The sequence below is a fragment of the Dasypus novemcinctus genome, chromosome 12, assembly GCF_030445035.2.
Source record: "Dasypus novemcinctus isolate mDasNov1 chromosome 12, mDasNov1.1.hap2, whole genome shotgun sequence".
Taxonomy (NCBI): Eukaryota; Metazoa; Chordata; class Mammalia; order Cingulata; family Dasypodidae; genus Dasypus; species Dasypus novemcinctus.
The window spans coordinates 13,477,743-13,499,262 of NC_080684.1; the positions used below are offsets into that span (position 1 = coordinate 13,477,743).

A 21,520-nucleotide genomic window follows, 5' to 3' on the forward strand; every position below is an offset into this window, starting at 1 on the left:
TTTTAATCTCACATATTCTTTCTTTCATTCTAATAAGCTCTGTTATTTTTCTGTCCAGCATTTCAGATTTTTATTTGTGCTCCTTCAGTGTCTCTTCATGTCTTTTAGATCTTTAGTCATGTTTTCATTCAACTCTATGATTTAATGTAGGAGATTTGTATGAATCTCATTGATTAGTTGTTTCAAGTCCTATGTGTCTTCTGGAGCTTTGATTTTTTTTTTTTTTTCCTTTGCCTGAGTCATGTCTTCCTTTTTTTATATATATAGTTTTTTATAGTTTTTTTTTAATATTTTATAGTTTTGTAGTTTTTTTGCTGATGTCTAGGCATCTGATTCTGATGCTGATTTTACTCTGATGTTCAGTTTCTCTTTCTTGCCTAGGGATTTACTGTTAAGTAGCTGTGTGCTGCCACTGTTCTTTGACTTTTGGTTCAACTTGTTCTAGATATTTAGTGTTGCCCCTGCTTAACTGCTTAAACCAGGCTAAGGACCCAGTGGGTGCAGGCCAGTACTCAAGGGCCTTGGATCGGGGGGGCAGTAAACACACCTGCTTGTCTCTCTTATTTTTTTCTTTTATTTCCTTTTTCATGTACTTTTCTGATCTGGCCAGCAGATGCCATACTTTGGCAGGCCTCTCAGCTCAGACTTCAGGTTTTAGGGGCGGGGAGTGCATTCAGTGTAACTCTTAGGGGTGGGGTGGCTGGAGCAGAAGCCATATCCTCAGGGCTGGTCAAGCCTCACAAACAAACTTTCTCAGACACTGTTCTCCACCGTTGGCCAACCACACCCTCCTCCCTCTGCCTCTTCAGCAACCAGTCTAGGGCAGTAAGGAGGGTGTCTGAGATTGCAAATAATCTTTAGCTCCCTGCTGGTTCTCAGGGCAAACAATGTCATGGCCCCATCCTCCCTGGAAGTGTGTGTCCCCTCCAAAGCAGCAGACCAAGTTCACTGGCCGAAATTTTGAAATTGCTCTAGGCCGTGTCCTTCCCTCCCCCCCTTCTTGGGGAGGAGGATCCCCACAGTCCACAGCCACCGTAGTCCACAACCGCTGCAGTCAGATGACTGCTATTTGCATAGGTGGAGGTAAGGGCTCCCACTGCTGCTTCTGCAGCTCTGCTCTGGAATTTTTCAGTCAGCTGAGACTCCTTTCCTTTGCCACTCTCTCCTCTGGGTGGTGTCTCACCTTCACTTAGTGTCCTGAGCCCCGGGGCAGCCCTCCATTCAGTCTCTGCCTTTCCTCAGCTATTGTTTCTGTGAGAGAAATGATTCCTCCACCTCTCTAATCCTCCATTTTCCCATAAGTCCTTTGACATTTTCTTCTCTCCCTCATTTTTGAAAGATAGTCTCACTGTTATCAGATTTTTTCTAGGTTCTTGGCTATGCTGCAGAAATGAATTTCAAGAGCATGCCGGGTAAGATAGGCCAGTAATTTATTCAGATAGGGAGGGAAGAGAAATGGGAGAAAATAACAGAAAGGGTCCCAGGTAGAAAGGAAGGGGGTTGAAAAGTGATGAAGAGGGCTACAATTCCCAATTATAGATTATAAATCCCCAGGGTTTCCCGTGTGGCCATGTGGCAAAGGAAAAATGGTGAAAGTGGTGCAAAGAGGGCAGGGAACTGGTCCAGAGGCAGGAGAGCAGGGCGAAAAAGCCGGCACTCTGGTTTGTGCCTGGCTTTTAAACTGTTAATTATTCCACCCCTTTGCTAATGGAAGGGGAGAGGGTTCCAGTTGTTTGCTGTTTGGATTAATTACCCACTCATCAATTCCTTAGTGAGGACCCAATGATAAAGTTTCCAGGGAACATCTGGGCTTTTCCTTGTTCTCAGGAAGGAGTCTTTGTTCTGGGTAGCAGAATCCTGGGGGTGGGGGTCCTCCAGCAGCCATCTTGGGGGTTTCTGATGTTTACATGGACTCTCTGTTAGGTTCCAGATCCATCTATGAATTCCCTATCTTATTAGCCTGATTCATCACTAGATATAAAATTCTTTGTTGGGAATTATTTACTTTTAGCATTTAAATATTTCATCTCCACTGCCTTCTTACCTCCACAGTTTCTGAAGAGAAATTGTTACTTACTCTTGTTGGAGCTCCCTTGCACATAACACACTGCCTTTCTCTTGCACTTTTCAGAACTCTGTCCTTGTTCTTGGCCTTTGATAGTTTGACTACAATGTGTCTGGACTTTTTTATCCTGGAGTTTATCCTCTGTGGGTTTTCTTGGACTTCTTGAATATAAATATTCATGTCTTTTATTAAATTTAGGAAGTTTTCTGCCATTATTTCTTTGAATATTCCTTCTGCCCCTCTCTCTCTTTCTTCTCTGTCTGGTACTCCTATTATGCATATTTTGGTAAGCTTGATGGTATCCCACAGGTCTCTTAGGCTCTGTTCACATTTTTTTTCACACTCTCTCTCTCTCTGTTTTTTTCTTCTTTCTGGTGCTCACTTGAACCGTTTCAATTGTCTCTTCTTCAGTTCACTGATTCTCAATTCTGCCAGCTCCAATCTGTTGTTGAAACTTTCTAAGGAATTTTTTATTTCAGTTATTGCATTCTTTGAGTTCAGTATTTCTGTTTGGTTCCTTTTAAAAATTTCTATATCTGTATTGAGATTCTCATTTTGTTCATTTATTGTTTCCCTGATATCCTTTAGTTCTTTCTTTGTATTTTCCTTTATCTCTTTTTGCTACCGAAAATCTTATTTTTAAGTCTTTGCCTGGTATGTCCAAGGTCCAGTTTTCTTTACTGATTGTTTCTGGAGTTTAATGTATTCCTTTGGATAAGCCATCATTTCCTTTGTTTGGGTTCTTCTTGCAATCTTTTATTATACACTGTATATTTTAATATTTTAATGTGTTGGTTCTGAAATTTAGACCCAGAACTGTCTGTTACTTAAGTTTCTATCCAGATAGTGATGTGACCAAATTCCTTGAGTGGTAGGAGTCAACAAAAACACACAGTCCAATGCAAAGAACATCTTTAACAGTTTTTGAAAATTGTCTCTGTATTGACTGGTGCTCTCCTTCAGAATGTAGCCCTCCTATCAAAAAAATCATCCCAAAGCAAAAGTGACAGAGTCTGCTTCATCTTTCCTGAGCATGCACTCTTTCTTGGGCTTCCCTTAGGAATTCCCCCATTTATGGGAATCAGAGCAGCCCTTTAATTCAGGCTCAGGTACCCCAGTGAGAGTACAGGCTGGTTCAATACCATGCTAGGAGGCTACTAAGGGAGAAGCCAGCATGCTGCCTAGAGCTTCTCCTATTTTTTTTTTTTTTGTTGTTGTTTTAACACACACACCCATGACTTGCTTGCTGTCTGCTCTCTGTGTCCATTCGTTGTGCATTCTTCTTTGTGTCTGTATTTATTTTTATTTATTTCCCTCCACCTTGTGGCTTGCTTGTTGCTTGCTCTCTGTGTCCATTTGCTGTGTGCTATTCTGTGTTTTCACTTTGATGTGGGCTATGGGTGGGAGGCTCTTTGTCTCTTCAGAGATAACCTAAGCTGTTTGACTTGTGGGTGTGAGACAGTAAGAGGCTTCAATCCTGCCCTTAGTGACCATGGCAATGACTCCAGTCCCAGGAAACAGTTTAACAATGCAAGGTCTATAAACTTTAACTATGCAGGGGAAATGCAAACCAAATATGCTAAAAGTTTATCTAGAATATATGAAGTCCATGCTAAAAGCTTACCTAAGATGTGGAAGATATATATGCTAATTCAAGCCTATTGAGAACTGAAACAAAGGGACCGTTTAACCTTTCCTCTCTGTATAAGAGAAACTTGAAAGTCTTGTTCGGGGCTCAGGATTGAAACAGAAAGCTCCCGAGTCCAGCCAGCCTTCAATAAACCATTTTTCCTTCTCAAAATCATTTCTGAGTCCTGGCCTCTCTATACGCAAATAATTGAACCTCTCTCAAATTCTACAACATTTATGGGGGCTCATCCGGGATTGCAAATGAAGGCCAGAGATGGTAGCATTTTGCTGCCCCTTCCAATTCCCCGAGGAAGCCGGGAAGACTTGGGTGAACCACAAATCTGGGCACCCCTGGGTTAAATTTAATCCAAAAAAGATGTGGGCTCCACTGGAATCTTCCCGATGAAAATCGAGGGCAATGGAAGGTCTGAAGAGAAAGATTCTGGGAACGTAAAAGAACTCAGAACATGGAAGAAGGTAAGACTCCCCGGGTGAGCACAGTCTGGAAAGCCCTAGCTTTAATTGCTAGGAGGGGGAGTCTGAGCACCTCCTGAGAGAACCTTAGTAGCCCCAGAAAATTGGGGGGAAGCCATTCTCTCTAGGTCTGGAAAAAGGAGAAAAACCAGGAAAAAGCGCTGGTGTTTTGGGTTTGTCTAACTGCATGTTAGAATCTGGTACTGGTCTCACATCCACTGAAGGAGTGGAGGCTTGATTATAATAGGAAGGGCTGTTTATAGGTTCGAGTCCTAATGTCCTGGAGAAAAACTGGGAAAAAACCCTGGTGTTTTGGGTTTGTCTAACTGCATGTTAGAATCTGGTACTGGTCTTATATCCACTAAAGGAGTGGAGGCTTGATTATAATAGGAAGGGTTGTTTATAGGTTCGAGTCCTAATGTCCTGGAAATTGGTCTAGATTTAAAAAAAAAAAAAAAAAAAAAAAACCTTGGTTACAGGAAAATGGATCAGCTTTTCTAGTGAAGCATGGTCTGGGTATAAAGTTAAACAGTGAAAAAGGTCTGCTGAAATCTTTTGTTATGGTGCTAAATTGTGAATGAATTCACTTTATACCAAATGTTAAGTGTTCTAAGGTTTGTGATGGCTGTGGGGGCAGTCATGCTGAAAAAATATATATAGAAATTGTGGGTCAGATTAGTAACCTTTGTGCTTCTGTCTGTGTCAGCTCAATGCTAGTGTTGGAGTTGTATAGTTATGTAAAGTAGAATTCAGTTGAGCTGGAACCCTCCCTTGCCATTGGCAAGGGGATGAAATGATTATGGGGCAAAACTGAAGAGTCTGGATGTTTGCAGAGTCTAGATGTTTGTGCATGCTTTGCTGTCTTGTCTCTGGTCTGCCCCTTTGCTGAGGCTTGGAGGCCATTTGTGTCCCTGCCATGCACCCAAGTTTGTTGGGGCTGCCCCAGTCAGGGTGGCTGGGTCTCCAGGAGAGTTGCCAAATTTGAGTAGGTTCTGTCTGCCCATTTTGGCAGAAAGCTGGAAAGAGGGAGTGAGTCCACACCTTCTATTCATAAGCTGCATTCCTATTTGATTGTTGTGCACTCAACTGCCTGGAAGGGGGGAAGTGAAGGGGGTGAAAAGCAGAATCAAAATAAATGCAGTAAAATTCCCTCCCTAGGGTGTCAAGGCCAAAATCTCTCTCTCTGTAAGACTGTAGAAATACTTTGGAATGTTTTAGAACTGTAAAACTGTCTGAAGAACAGAGGCTATGGCTTGAAACAATAGACCACTAATCACTTGATAGCCTTTTCAATGGCCTGGCTGGAAACTTCAGAGTTGTGAAACTACAAAGGAAAAAAAAAAGAAAAGGAATGAAACGCCACTTTAAAATCTATATTTGGATTTTGTCAGTTGCTGGCACCTAAGAATTCATGGTAAAAAGGTAGTTTAAAATGAATCTTTAAATGCCAATACTCTCTTGCTGGTGAATTAAATGCATAACTTACAGATGAGAATTTGTTCCATTACTAAGAAAAGGCAGGACTTCAAAGAATTGTTATTAATAAAATTCTTGTAGCTTAATTAATAAAGGTATCCAATTCACCTTGAGGTTAAAAAAATTAATAAAAACTGTAACTGAGTTAAGATCATTTATAAATGCATTTATATTATAAAACAGTGAAAAGATAATAACTGAAATTATAGCTGGGTGAATTTAGCCTGAAACTATTATCTAAGTGTAAATTCTAAACTAACCTTTCCTTTGTTTATGGTTACTTCAAGTCTAACCTCACCCCTTGCCTTTGCCTATGGTTATTTCATAATAGCTTCTGCCCCTACAGGCCAGACAAGAGCAAGGACATCACTGTCTCCTGTCCTGGTATTGGTAACCCTTTCTCTCATGAATTCAAGTGTAAACTAAATAAATTGCTGCCTGATGGAATTCTTAGCCCATAAGATAAAATGACCACTGGAGTTTTATTATCTTCAAGGACTGGGGGGAATAAAGGAAGTCTCCTGCTTTAACTGTCAGTGTTCCTAGGAGTGGAAATTCATGAGAGAAACCAGTTTGTCTCCCTGAGGCTTCCAATAGCCTCAGTGAATATACTTAGAATTAGTCTTGTAGCTTATCAAAATTCTGCTAAATTCAAAGTAAAATATAAAGTTCTGAAACAAAAGAAAATTGTGTTGGAGCATTGGGAACATTTTGGTTATAAGCCATTAGTTAAGAAACAAAATTCTTGTGTAAAACTGCACAGTCACAGTGCAGATTAAGAAAAGTTTCAGGAGTCTTTGAAATGTTTTGCAGTCACACTTATTTTGTGAAAAAATGGAAGTTTTAAGTAACTAAAGTTATGTTTTTGTGTCAAACTATTCATGTCTGCCTATTTGCTCAAATTGTTGAGGTTAAATATGCAGTTATATAAGTAATATATATTTCTGGACCCCAAATTAAGCTAAACAGTATATAAAATAATGCAAATGATAAGTAACATCAATGAGTTGTGTTTCTGTGTCTAACTCTTTGTGTCTGCCCATTTGCTCAGTGTATGTCTTCATACATCAGGATAATAATATCAAATTAACAAGTGAAAATTCTTAAAAGAGCTCTATTCAAATTGTTAAAAATTAAATATACAGTTATATATGTGAATAAATATTCTTGAAGCCCAAATTAAACTAAGCAGGATGAAAAAGTCATATAGAAATCTGATTATAGAAACTCTTGGGAAAGGGCCTCCTCTTTGCAAGGGCTTTAAAGGCAAGACTAAGTGTGGCAGGTTAAACCTATTTACTAGGCTAGAGAAGTAAGAATCAGTTTGCCCTGTAATTTCCCAGTTTAAACCTTTTTTCAGCCATAAAATGTAAAAAACAAAGATTAGGTTAGTTTTCACATAAAGGAAGAAAAATATTGATTAATGTAACCTGGCAGCCTACTCCCTCAGTCTCCCACTTCTGGGTTAAACAGCAACAAAGGAAACCAGCTTAAGCCAGTCCTATAGGCAATAAAAGGATGCCCAAGAAGGAGCTAAGTCAATACCAATTCAGCACTAAATTCCATTCCTCATTTGACAAAGGGGAGCAGGTAAAAACTAAAATGGTTGGAATGTGATAGAGGAAGCAGTTAAATCACAAACTTTTGCGCAGGAAAGTTAGATCTTCTCAGATAGGCTGTAACTTCTGAAGTATCCAATCTATGGAGAAACAGAGGAAGAGCTTGTGTGGTAGGCTTAAGAGTATAAATTGTGTCTTTTTCCTTTGTTCGGGGCACAAGCCATATTTTCTGATTGTGTGCCCCTTCTTGCAAGATTGAAAATAAATTCTTTTCTTCTCCACAATCGGGCGAGCCTTATTTTCTTCCAGAAGAAGACTTCTTTCCAACAAAAATAAAGGTAATTAGTGGCTCTGTTGACAAATATCAGTAAGTAAAGAAAAGTCCATAAAAACTATGGAGAGATCTTTCCTGGATTATGATTAAACAAATTAAGTAATTGTGTAATGTGTTTTAAAACCTGGTAGTCAGTATGCTTTTAAAAATTATTCACAAATTCATAACTTAAACAAAGAAAAGACGTGTTTAGCTTCCTGTAAGGAAAAAAGAGAACATTCCTTGCATAAACTATAATAGTTTCAATTTTATTTAACTTGAGTGTAATCTCCTATAGTTAACTTATAAACTAAATTAACGTTATATGTACAAAATCTTTAGAGTAATGGAAATTGTAAGTTCACATTGGTGAAATTAGGCTAAAGAAAAAAGATTGTAGATATGCTCTCTTAAATAAATAAAGTAAATTTCTTTGGTTGGTAATTGTAATTTAATAAGTTTATTTAAACATGAGTTGGCTAGTCAATGTGGTTATAGTCAATTATAAAAAGTTTGTAAAACATCTTCCAAACTGAAAACATTTAAATAATTCTAGTTCTAAAAGTCATTATTAACAAAAACTTGGATTGGTATTGGTTGCAAAAAATAACTTCATGGTAATGAAACCTGTCTGAAGGCCACCACAAGGTGCATATTTAAATAAATGGTAATAAAAAGTTATCTTGATTCTATTGGGAATCTTCTGTTTTCATTTTAACAATGAAAAATATTTTTTTCCCTCTATTACTAAAATAAAGTACCTACTGTTATCTTCATGGTAAAATTCTATAAGTAAACAGTCATTTGATATATGTGTTCCATTAAATTGTTTAAAATATATATAAAAACAAGGAATAAACCTTAACATTGTCAAACTCGTTTGTGCATTCAAACCAGGCCTTGAATACATTGCAGGTTGCCTCTCCATGTGAGTTATTGGCTAGGTGGGTCACTGACCCCTCAATTAAAAATATTTGCTATATCAGCCTCTGGTTCTGCTCCTAAAGTCAATGGAAACTACGTTGCAGTTTCAAGCTCCTGCAGGAGCCAATGATGATTCGGTACAGCCAAGTGTACAATGGATATCGCCTCCAGACTGGCACTGTTCCATAGTGCCAGAGAGAGCACTATGCACCAGGCTAGTAGAATACTGGAAAATCTCTCTAGGATCAAGGATGCTGTGACTTGCTCACTGCGTGAAGAACATGCTAAGTGGAGCCATGATACCAGGATACTGTAAGTAAAACTTAAACACAATTGGCATTATGGCCTGCTCTCATGGAGGGATAACCTGTAAAGTATTACAAACCTGAAACTTAAAACTATTAATTGCAACTCTAAATCCTTTGCATTAAGTAATACATTAATAAATATTAAGTTCTGTACTCTAATCCTGTACTAAATATATGCCTAATAATTATAATGTTATCTTTTCTATTTTGGATCAAGTGCAGAAGTATATTAGACAAGTTAAATTCCTAGTAAATTCATTTTCTAAACAGTTAATAAACATGTCTATAGAATAAGGTGGCAGTCTCAGCCAGGCTCAGTCAACTTACTATATTCTACTGCACTCCACTGTGTAGCAAAAATGAGGCTTGCTTGCTAATAATGAGTCGCTTATTGAACAAGTCGAAATTACTAGAAATTGTACAATTTAAATCAAAATGTAAAAAACCTTTATTCTGTAGTTCTGATCACTCCCACAGCTAAAAACTAAGAAAATTTCCAACTTGGTGTACTAATCCTGAATGAAACCAATTGCCCAAGGGGTGCCAGTTCACCAGGAGCGTCTGACAGAGCACATGAGTGCCAATCATTAAACAGCTTGAAATGTGTCTTCAAACAAAGCTAAGTATCTATTGCAATTTCTCTCTAAAGATAAATAACTTTTAAAAAGTATATATATACTGTTCCCACCAGTTTTTAAAAGGAGTGCCATCTTTATAAGCACCTAACCTTGTCTACCTCTGTAATCCAATGTCCTCTTTTAAAAATGGGTATTCCAAATTTTTAATTAAGTTTGTTTCTTTCAGAGTGAATATCTTATTAACCATATGAAAACTTCATCCAACTTTGTACAGAATGCCAGATCCATCTTTCTCCAGTTAAAATAAAATAAGAGTTTTACACCTTGTTAGGCAGTGACTATAGCCCATGGCCAGCAGGAAGCAGTTACAGAAAAGAGATCCTCTCCCTTCAGCACCCCTTTTAGATTAAAGGTGTAAACTCTTTAAGGGTAAAATAAAATTAATAGATGGATCTGGAGCCTGACTGGAAATCCACGTGAGCACCGGTGGTCCCAGGATGACTGCAGGGGGCCCCTGCCCCAGGATTCTGCTGTCCAGAATGAAAACTTCTAAACTTCTTAAAAACAGTCCTGGATGCTACACTAAAGATTGATAAATAATCAATCAAAACAACAAACAGCCATCCACCTCACAGCTCCAACAATAATTATGCCAAAGCTTGGCAAGTTAAACTTTGGCAAAGGGGGGAAATGATGTGGGCTATGGGTGGGAGGCTCTTTGTCTCTTCAGAGATAACCTAAGCTGTTTGACTTGTGGGTGTAGAATGGTAAGAGGCTGCAATCCTGCCCTTGGTGACCATGGCAACGACTCCAGTCCTAGGAAACAGTTTAACAATACAAGGTCTATAAACTTTAAGTATTCAGGGGAAATACAAACAAAATATGCTAAAAGCTTATCTAGACTATATGAAGTCCATGCTAAAAGCTTACCTAAGATGTGGAAGATATATATGCTAATTCAAGCCTATTGAGAACTGAAACAAAGGGACCATTTAAACTTTCCTCTCCGTATAAGAGAAACTTGAAAGTCTTGTTCGGGGCTCGGGATTGAAACAGGAAGCTCCCGAGTCTGGCCGGCCATCAATAAACCATTTTTCCTTCTCAAAATCATTCCTGAGTCCTGGCCTCTCTATACACAAATAATTGAACCTCTCTCAAATTTTACAACTACTTGTCTCCCTCTTTTTGTTCCATCACCTTGCTGAGTTGGCTCTCTGTGGTGCTAGTGGGCCAGGCAGTACTCCGTGGTGCTTGCAGGCCAGTTGCTCTTTGCAGTGTGCAGGCAAGCCTACCTTCACAAAGAGGCCCCAGGACATGAACCCAGGGCCTCCCATATGGTAGACAGGAGTCCAACTGATTGAGCCACAGCCACTTCCCTCTCCTACTGTTTTTAAGCTGTTTTCTTGATTTGGTGGTCACCCTGTCACTGAAGTCCTTTAACTGTTTTCCAGAGTTTTGAGGAAGATTTCACTGCTAGTCTTTGCTAGTTGTTCAAAGATTCTGTGTGGGGACTGAACTTTGGAGCATCCTAAGGTACCATCTTGGTCAACCAGAAGTCCCAAATTATTAGCTTTTACCCAAATAAATTGTTTCTCATTCTTTAAAAGATCTAGTGTCTTAGTTTGCCATAGGGTTGCCAACGCAAAGTACCAGAAATGGGTTGGAACTGTAAGCTCTGAGGCTATGAAATGCCCAAAGCAAGACACCATCAGAGATGCTTTCTCAGGGTCTTGCCACATGGCAAAGCAAGATGGCCAAAGATCTCTGCCAAGGTCTGTGTCTTTCCCTCCAGGATCCCCTCCAAATCCTGGAGCTCAGCTGTGGGCAACCAGGCATAGGGCTTTGCTCCTCAGCCTCAAGCTGCTCCATGGCCCAGCATCTTGGGGGCTTCATGCATGAGCTTTGGCTGCTGGCAATCCTGGAGTTGTCTCTCACTCAGCAGGGTCAAAACAGTGGCTTCTCTTCTCTCTGTGTCTGTCTCTCTCTGTGTCTTCCTTTATATTAGACCCAACAAGAGGGCAGAGATCCAAGCTGGCTCATACCTCACTAATTAGTCTAATCAAAAGCCCTAAATCAATCTTATCAAGCAATCTAATCAAAGGCCCTCAACCAAATTTAATGTAATCAAAGGGCCCTACACCCACTGAATGGATTAGTTCAAGAACATAATCTATTTCTGGAATTCACAAAAAATTGCTACACCTAGGTGGAATAAGAATGAGAATAAACTTCCATTAATAAATACCTGGGACAATCCTGGCTCAAACATATCTTTACTGATAAAAATTCTGCCATTATGGATTCATTTTTTTGGTTTAAAGTGTATTCTTTTAAAATGCAAACACCCTTATAAATTTTACTGCACATATTTGTGTGAATAGGTTTAATTGCTACTTTCTTCCTAACAGCTTGCTGATAAACTCCCTATTGAAATTAAAATTTGATCTTGGAGATTGGAATAGTTTGGAAAATGGGACACCAACTGAGAGACTAGGTTAAATGGAATATCAGAGATTGAGGGAAAATGGAAGGGTGCAGGGACTTGATAAGCAGATAGCTCAAAAGGACCCAAGGGCCAGGAGATTTGGTAGAGGAAATGCATAGGGCCATACCAATTATTTTACATGTTCCTTCAGGCTATTAACTTCTGCCCAATCACTACTGCATTACAAAGATATGGAAACCATCACTGCATGTCAAAGCAGCGTTTCTATTCAATGACCCTCCCACCCTCAGAGCTATCACAACATAGCTTAACAAGAAGTCTCATCACAGCCTGTCATCTCTGTTGCTCAAAATTAGAGCCCTTTCCAGAATATTTCCAAACAATGAAATAAAAGAAGTATAAGAAAGTTCATTGCAAGGGAAGGGTTTAGCCTGAACTTGGAAACTAGAGCAGATGGACCCACCATGCAGCAAATAGGAAAACAGAAAAAGAACAAACCAGTCAGCCAATTGGGCCCCCATCTACCATAGAGGAGGTCCAGGGTTGGATGCCCAGGGCCTCCTGGTGAGGGCGAGCTAGCCCCCGTGCAGTGCCGGCCCAAGTGGAATGCCGCCCTGCGCAGGAGTGCCCCTGCGTGGGAATGCCGCCTAGTGTGGGAAAGTCACCCCACACAGAAATGCCGGCTGATGCGGAGAGCTGGCGCAGCAAGATGATGTGACAAGAGACTGAGGAGAGAAAATAAGAAGACATAATAGAACAGGGGTTGAAGTGGCATAAGAGAGTAATTGCCTCTCTCCCACTCCAGAAGCTCCCAGGATCGGTTTCTGGAGCTGCCTGATGAGAATAGAAGCAGACACAGAAGAACACACAGGAATGGACACAGAGAGCCGACAACAGGGGAAGGGGGGGGGGGGAGGGGATAAATAAAATAAATCTTTAAAAGAAAAAGAACAAGCCAGTCAAATCAATAGGTTTTCAATATCAATTTGATATTACTGAGCATCACCTATGTGCATATTGCTGGTTAGTTTTACAAAATTACTCCGCTTAAGAGTACGCTATTGGACATACATAACCTGAATGCCTTATGCTTTTCCATGTATCTTCATCCCCTTTTATTCTTGTCAGAATAAAATTAGATTCTGCCCCTTGTATTAAATCAAAGTGGTGACACTGAATGTAAATTTTTCTACTCATTCTACTTGTGTGTTATGCATATTTCTTTAAACCATTGGATCAAAAGCATGCTTATCACAGCTCCTCAAAATAAATCAATGGGCATGAGAAACTGATGAAAGAATAGTTTTCATTATAGAGAGAAGTAATGTCAAATTATTATTCCAGAGTGTAAGATGAAATATCAGTCAAATATTCATCAACATATTAAGATTGTAATCTATCTTAAATTTACAGAATGTGAGTATATTAGATTTGCTTAAAATGTTTTCTGTAAAAGGGAGGCTATTTTTAAATGTGACACAAAAGGTCCATTATTTAAGGATTTACAAGATAAACCTGAATACAATGCACTAAATTCAACCTTTGTATACAGTCAGGTGTCAAAAGCAATTACTTTATTTGCAGTAGACATATGTCCCCACTTTAAGATACAAAAAAAACTATCCTCATAGGAATGAAGTTTTGTGAAAATGATACTGGATTAAAAGTTACAGGTCCAAAGTTCTATACTAGATTGTGAGTTTGGCAATTCACTATACCTTTTTAACCTTCTGTTTCCTTTGCTGGGTTGGAAGAAGACACACTTGAGTTTAGGGATAGTAATAGGTCTGGGGTAAATAAAAGCTATCAAATGCAAAGCATTCTACTATTATACAGAATTGCCATGCTTTGCTGTGGAGTTCATAAAAAAATGTCACTATCAAATTTTGAGTTCAATAGAAATGCTCACTCTTTAAAGGATTTTGTAGTAGTTTTGAAAGAAAGAAAAGTTTTTTGTTATGTGAATATACCATTCCTAAACCCATTTGTTTTTGTGAATTTTATTTATTTGGTTTTCTTAAAATGAAGTTCTTGCTTTGCTGTATGTATATATAATATAAGTTTTGTTATTGTACTTCTAATTGATTTAAAACATTCTGTTTTCAAAGTGCCCCTCAAAGCTCAATTTGATAAAGATCACTTTCAATCCAAGCCCTCCTTGAACGAGCCACAGAAAGCAAATTAAGATAGGGCTGCCAATACACATCCCGTTATCTCCACCTAAACCAAAACTCCATTTTTCCTACTTGAAACTCTTGTTAAATAAACTGAAACATAGAATGGGCAGAAGAAAAAGAAAATGAAATAGATCTCCTTTGAGGCATGGAACAAATTTAAAACAAAGCAAAATGCCATCTTCTAACAGAAAAAAGGCAACCTGGAATGACAGACGGAAAGGCAGATGCTCTGGAGGTTAAGAAAGAAATCTTCTTCTGGAAGAAAATAAGGCTCACCCGATGGTGGAGAAGAAAAGAATTTATTCTCAATCTTGCAAGAAGGGGCGCACAACCAGAAAACGTGGCTGGCGCCCCAAACAAAGAAAAATGACACAATTTATATCCCTAAGCCTAGCCCGCAAGCCCTTCCTCTGTTTCTCCACAGATTGGATACTTCAGAAGTTACAACCTATCTGAGAAGATCTAACTTTCCCATGCAAAAGTTTGTGATTAACCGCTTCCCCCATCACATTCCAACCATTTCAGTTTTTACCTGCTCCCCGTTGCCAAATGAGGAATGGAATTTAGTGCTGAATTGGTATTGACTTAGCTCTTTCTTGGGCACCTTTTTCACTGCCTATAGGACTGGCTTAAGCTGGTTTCCTTTGTCCCTGCTTAACCTGGGAGTGGGAAACTGAGGCAGTAGGCTGCCAGGTTACATTAATTAATATTTTCTTCCTTTATGTGAAAACTAAACTAATCTTCATTTCTTACAAAGGTAAGGTACAGAAGGGGCAGCATTGGTAGTGATTGGTCTCCATTAAACATCAAGGAAGAGAGAGCTATGAAAATATTCTTCCTCATCTACAGCACTCTGATGACTAAACATTTTTTTTTTTTAATTTTAAGGGCAAAGGAAAGGATAGCGTGGATTTAGTAAAGAATTTGATTGGCAAAATACGTTTCCATGAATGAGAGTACAAATGTATAACTTGCACTCCACTTGCTGCAATATTTTGCTTTTGCTGCAAAAATAAAGATTTTGTATTATGAGAGCACCACTCAAATGACCAGGAAAAAAGTGAAACACTAGCATCTTTAAAGTATACAATGTGATTTTTCTTACAATTTAAATAGTTTTAATTTATAAATTATAATATATAAATAATTATGTGAACTAAATAAAGTAATATATAAATTATAATTTGCATCTCAAAATTTGGGCACAATCAAGGGGTAGGTATACAGATCCATATAAGGCTTTTCCAAAACTTACATTCAGGGACCCTCCCCGTCCTTGTTCTGGCGTCATCTTCAGGGGCAGTTAGAGGGAAATGGATGTGGTTCAACCAATTGGGCCCCCATTTACCATATAGAAGGTCCAGGGTTTGATGCCCAGGGCCTCCTGGTGAGGGCAAGCTGGCCCACGCGGAGTGCCAGTCCATGTGGGAATGTCGCCCTGCCCTGCGTGGGAATGCCACCCAGTGCGGGAAAGCTCCCTATGCAGGAGTGCTGGCTGATGCAGAGAGCTGGCACAGCAAGATGATGCAACAAGAGACACAGAGAAGAGAAGACACAGAGAAACAGGGAGCTGAGGTGGCGCAAGAGAATGATTGTCTCTCTCCCACTCCAGAAGGTCCCAGGATCGGTTCCCAGAGCCACCTAATGAGAAGACAAGCAGACACAGAAGAACACACAGCAAATGGACACAGAGAGCAGACAACAATGGGGGGGCATGAGGAGGGGGAGAAATTAAATAAATCTTTTTTTTAAAAAAGAAAAAATTAGAAAACACTCATTCTGCAGTCAGTCAGGAGAAGAGAATTTGGGGGGTGCCATTAACCCTCCGTATATTTAAACCACTTAGTCCTTCTCATTTCAAACAGCTCACAATTCTGAAAGACCAAATTCCTCATTCAGATACACCCACACAATTCCCACTGATTTTTTTCAAATTGTATAAACTCATCTGAAGCTACATTTATCTCAAGTGAAAATGGTATTGATTTATCTTTATATCCTATTAATATCTGCTTGTATGTTAAGAAATTTCTTAGATTTTCATGAAAATTATCATATGTCCTAGAAAATCTGTTTTGGTTGGCATGGTTTTAATTCTTGATGTTTGACTATTAAATACTTATTATCTGTCTGACATACCGGATGTTGCCAAAATAAAAACATACATTTCTCTTAACTCTGACACTGAGAAATAATAAAGGAGAGATTTTTATCTCTACCTGACAAGTATGTTTATTTGTGTATACTCCTTTCGTGTAAAATTCACAAGATGAACATGAAGATTATAAATAGCAATTATTGATGAAATCCGACAGTTCTCATGAGTGCCTTCGCTTGTTTCATCCCCTGCTCAGGTGTCAGTACTCAGTGTTTCAGTGTTGCATAACATGAATATGCTTTTCTTCCATCAAATTATATCATTTAGACCACACCATTCTGGGTGTGTGATTCTTTAAAGAGGAAAAGCACCTGATTGAACAACTCTTAGAAGGGCGAAGAAAGTAATTGGGTTCAAAACCCTGGTCTCTTCATTATGTGTTTGTCGAAGCCTCTAAAACTGTGCAGCACAAAGTGTAAACCACTATGTAAACTACAGACTTTGGTTAGTAGCAATGCTTCAGTATTGGTTCATCAATTGTGGCGAATGTCCCACACTCATTTAAGGTGTTAATAATAAGGGAAACTATGTGTGTGTCGGGGTGGGGGGTGGCAGGGTAGATCAGAACTCCCTGTACTTCTGGTGTTATTTTTCTGTAAATCTAAAAACTCAAATTTATTATTATTTATTAAAAAAAAAAAAAGCAACCTGGTCTCTGTCTCACTCCCTTTCTGTCCATTGCACACAGCTGTAAGGAGGCAGGCCATGCTGGGAGTTGAGTTTTGGCCCCACCATCCTCCTCAACTTGCATTTTTTGTTTGTTTGTTTTTTCAGATTTTATTCATTTTTTATTTCTCTCCCCTTCCCCCTCCCCCCCCCCAATTGTCTGCTCTCTGTGTCCATTCGCTGTGTGTTCTTCTGTGACTGCTTCTATCCTTGTCAGCGGCACGGGAATCTGTGTTTCTTTTTGTTGCATCATCTTTTTATGTCAGCTCTCCGCGTGTGCAGCGCCATTCCTGGGCAGGCTGCACTCTCTTTTGCGCTGGGCGGCTCTCCTTACAGGGCGCACTCCTTGCACGTGGGGCTCCCCTACGCGGGGGACACCCCTGCGTGGCAGGGCACTCCTTGCTCACATCAGCACTGCGCGTGGGCCAGCTTCACACGGGTCAAGGAGGCCCGGGGTTTGAACCAGGGACCTCCCATGTGGTAGACAGACGCCCTAACCACTGGGCCAAGTCTGCCTCCCTCAACTTGGCATTTTTACAGTAGCTTTTGAGCTAGAATCTTTGCCTCCAGACTCGCACCCATGTCAACCCATTCTCCATTCTCTCAATCATTTTACTTCCTTGTTTACAACCCTTCAATGTCTTAGAAATGCTAGGATAAGAATCCAAACTTCTTGGCATGGCATTTGAGGACCGTCAGGATCTGGCCCTTCCTTAGTGCCAGCTATTCCACCTTCTTACATCCCCCAAATCTACCATGCTCTCTTTACCCAGCTGACCCATGAAGAGTTTAGCGCCTCCATATGGAATTCCCTTCCTCCCGTCTGTCTAACCTTCATGTGTCCTTCAATGCTCTGCTTAACTATTTTCTCCCTCCGTTAGCCTTCTCTGATCCCAAAGAGGTAAAGTTCCTACTGCAGGATGTTAGGTACCTACCAAAAATTCTGCCATAGAACTTTGTGCTCACTCCATCCCATTTAGTGCATGTCATGTTTTCTAGGGAATATGCAAAGATGATTTACCAAGATCTCACAAGAAGTCTCTGCATCTGTGTCCTTCTCTGTGAAATGGGGCTTTTTAATGAGGGTTAAATAAAGTATATTAAAGTATTTTTAAATGGTAAAGAGCAAAGCCATGCCAATGTGAAATGTTATAATAACAAAGAATAATGACTACAATGTTTAATGAAATGTTCATTCATTAAATATTAAATAAAATATCAGTAAATTAAAATATCTTTGTACATATTTTTTTTAATTGGGAAGGAAATTCAAACTTAGAGAAAAATTAAGCAAAGCACAAAGAAAACCATATACCCTTTACCCAGTTTCAACTGCTATAAGACTTAACCCCTCATTTCCCTTCCTGATATGTATTTTTTCCCCTGAACCATTCAAAGATAGTTTACATGCATCACGACCCAAAATTCCTCATTACTTTTGTGTGTGTTTCCTGAGAATAGAGGTATTTGCTTACATACCCAGAAAACCATAGCCGTTTTCGATTTGTGTAAATTTAGCATCGACACAGCACTTTTGTCTAATCTGCTCTCCATTTTCCTATTTTGCCAATTGATCCAATAATGTCCATTAAAGCTCTTTTTTTTCATCCTCCGATATAGGACTCTGCCTAGATCACATATTGCTTTTAGTGTTCCCATCTCTTTAGCATCTTTTAATCTGGAACATTTCTGCAGCCTTTCTTTGTCATTTCTGCTGTCGTCATATTTGGAGAGTTTAGCTCCACAAGAGGACCCATCAGTTTTTCCTTCTAGTTCCAAATCTTCCTGACTGTCCCAGTGTATCCCCCATCTTCCTAACATCCTTAATTTCTTTCTACTAAATGATGGATTCCTGCCAGAGTTGCCCTTGAGAGTTTTCGGGATGCCACCTTAAACCTTGGAACAACCAAGTGTGTCAGACAGAACGTATCACTGCTTTGCAGATAAGGAAACAGAGGCTCAGGAACATTACATGCTTTCCCCCGTAATCAGTTACCTGCAGGGTGAGGGACTCAGACTCATACCCAAGGCTTCTGGCTGCTTGTTCAAGTACTTCGCACTCCATCTTGCTGGCTCCTTACAGCACCTGTGTAATCCCCTGCTGCTCCCACGGCACAGGTCACTGGAGCCAATCTGCCTTTTCTGGAAAATAGCAGAGATCTATTTAAACGACACATTCAGGGTATATGGTCCAAAACTCTTATTTAAACAGACCTGAAACTTGGTGAAAATATACAAATATGTTTGCTGTAATGTGCATTTAGCAAACTTGAAGGACATATACAGCTTTGAGAAAACTTCCATAAGCATTCATCAACACTAAATCCGCCATCTCAAGAACAGCCATACTTTAATGAAGTGTCATATTGTCAGGATACTGACATAAATATACACAATTATGAAAAAAAATCAAATACCAGACATGGAAGAACCCCAAGAGATCCTGCCCAACCTCCTTATTACCAGCAAAACACAAGCTCATTAAGGAAAAATTTTAAAAACACAGTATTTTTAAATGGGAGGGGAGTACTACCCCATTTTACAAATGTGGGGACTAAGAGAGAGAGAGTATTCTGTGTCTTGTGAGTACCCACTCTGCCTGTGAGTGACAGACTTGGGATCTCCTGGCTGGCTACCTTTTACCAGTTGTTTTTATTATAATAAATTCAAAACTTTTGTAATTCCCCATTTAGAGCAAAAAATAATATGCACAGACTTAAGTTATAATGATAGGTTTTCAAAAACTAAAATATTAAATTAAGCAAACCCTTTTTTTTCAAGAAAGAAAATCCATCGTAAGGGGCCTCAACTGAGACAAGGCAGGTGAGAAATCCTTAGGTGAGTAGGAGAAAGTAAGATAGGCTGGAGCTGCCCTGTTACTTTGGGTTTTTCTCAAATTGGAAGGGCTTGGTATGTTCATGATGATCAGAACCATTTTGAGTTAATTTTTTTATATAGAGCAAGGTAAGAGTTGAGGTAGGTTTTTTTGTATATGGATGTCCAATTTTTCCAGCACCATTCTTTTGATATTCTGAATAATAAAACATGAGACTGCATCCAGAAAATCCCAAACACTAAAATTGCATGTAGGGAATGCACATATTGCATAAGCCCACTTTCTTTCCCTACACATAGACCTCTCTAGGAAATAGAATTAAATTTTCAAGAGTTCGCCCAGAGATAATGAGGGACTTGTTTTCTCTCAAAATAGAGTAAAATAAAAAGATCAGCACTCATGTTATTGTATGTCAAAATGCTTTAAGAATTTTCTTAAAGAAGTCCTAAATAGGAGTTTCAAAAATAACATTCTAAGGACCTTAAGTGAAACAAGGATTAGAATTCATCAAACATCCAAGGTATAAAAATGCAAAGTATAAAGTCTGCCTCTCATTAAACGAGCTGGCCACAAACACACCAGTTGCAAAACGATTTGCCAGGTGACGCTTATTTAAATTGTTCCAAAACCGTCCACTGGGTGGCACCGTGGTGCTGCTGCAGGAACGAGCCTGTTGATTTGGGTATAGGTTCAGTTAGGGACTGCGTTCTTGCGTAGGGTTTCCTGATTCTTAAACACGTGATCATACCTCAGCAGCAGCCAAAAACAGACAATTGCCCTAGTCATTTGCTCAAAGGATGAAAAAGAAAAAGGGATTTGTAGGTTGTCCAAGCAAAGACAAAACGGGCAGGATTTAAGAGGACTCGCAGGGCAGGTTGAACGAGTGGCTGGATGAAAGCCAACCCTGCTTGCCTTTTACCTACATTCTTAGACCGAAACGCCTCTCCCCTCCAGGGTTGGTTTGTCCCCCCCCCCCCCCCCCCCCACTCTCTTTCTCTTCTTATGATTTGATTCTGAGCTTAAAAATGGCATTAACAACATCAGCCTCAATGACAGCTCCAGTTGAGCTGCACGCGCTCCTTATTCAGTAAATGCCTGAGCACCTGCCATGCCCTAGTTCTCGGGCGCCGTCAGTTACCTTGAAGAAGGCTGAACCCAGCCTGTACCCTCGACGTCCTTGCAGTCCACCTGAGGGAACAAGAGAAGCGAAGCAGCAAATACTGAACTGCGTGCGAAGAGAGTGCGCCTAGAAGCCATAATTAAGAGGCCGTCACAGAGCCTCTGCGAGGAGAGCTGGTCTTGCAGAACCGCCCCGTCGCGGCGGGCTGCAGCTCGTCCAGCGCGGGCGCGCCCTCTGCCGGCCGCATCTGGCTGGGCGGCTGGGCAAGGGCAAGGGCAAGGGCAGGGCAAGGGCAAGGGCAGGGCAAGGGCAAGGGCAGGGCAGGGCAAGGGTAGGGCAAGGGCAAGGGCAAGGGCAAGGGCAGGGCAAATGCAAGGGCAAGGGCAAGGGCAGGGCAAGGGCAGGGCAAGGGCAAGGGCAGGGCAAGGGCAGGGCAAGGGCAAGGGCAAGGGCAAGGGCAAGGGCAAGGGCAGGTCAGGGCAAGGGCAAGGGCAGGGCAGGGCGTCCTGCTGCACAGCAGGGGCCGCTGGGGCCGCGGCCGTCCCACCTGCGCTCCCCTGCATCTCCATCCAAACACTAAGGCAACTGGTCCCTTTTTAAAGCTATGTCGATTTTTTTTCTTTCTAGATACTAGGGTTGGGCGCAATCTATGAACTCAATTAATCATATTAACTCATTCATTAATACATCTGTATAGTTGAGTTTAAGGATCCGGGCATCAAATATTCCATACAGATGAAATAATTTGGTAAATCATCCCCTACAGAATGAAGTTCATACTTGGAAAAACA

The 21,520-nt window shown here is 40.2% G+C and overlaps 1 long non-coding RNA gene across 3 annotated transcripts in view; it reads right to left on the bottom strand.

Annotated features, from left to right (window-relative positions):
- Window positions 1–20,949, bottom strand: part of LOC101445367 (uncharacterized) — a 39,393-nt gene extending 18,444 nt beyond the window's left edge. For all 3 annotated transcript variants that reach the window (XR_001118896.4, XR_009188174.2, XR_187782.5), the window contains exons 1-2: window positions 20,748–20,949; window positions 18,770–18,915 (exon numbers count right to left, since the gene is read on the bottom strand). This is a non-coding gene — a long non-coding RNA (uncharacterized lncRNA). The remainder of the gene's footprint in view (window positions 1–18,769; window positions 18,916–20,747) is intronic.
- Between the last annotated feature and the right edge of the window lie 571 nt (window positions 20,950–21,520).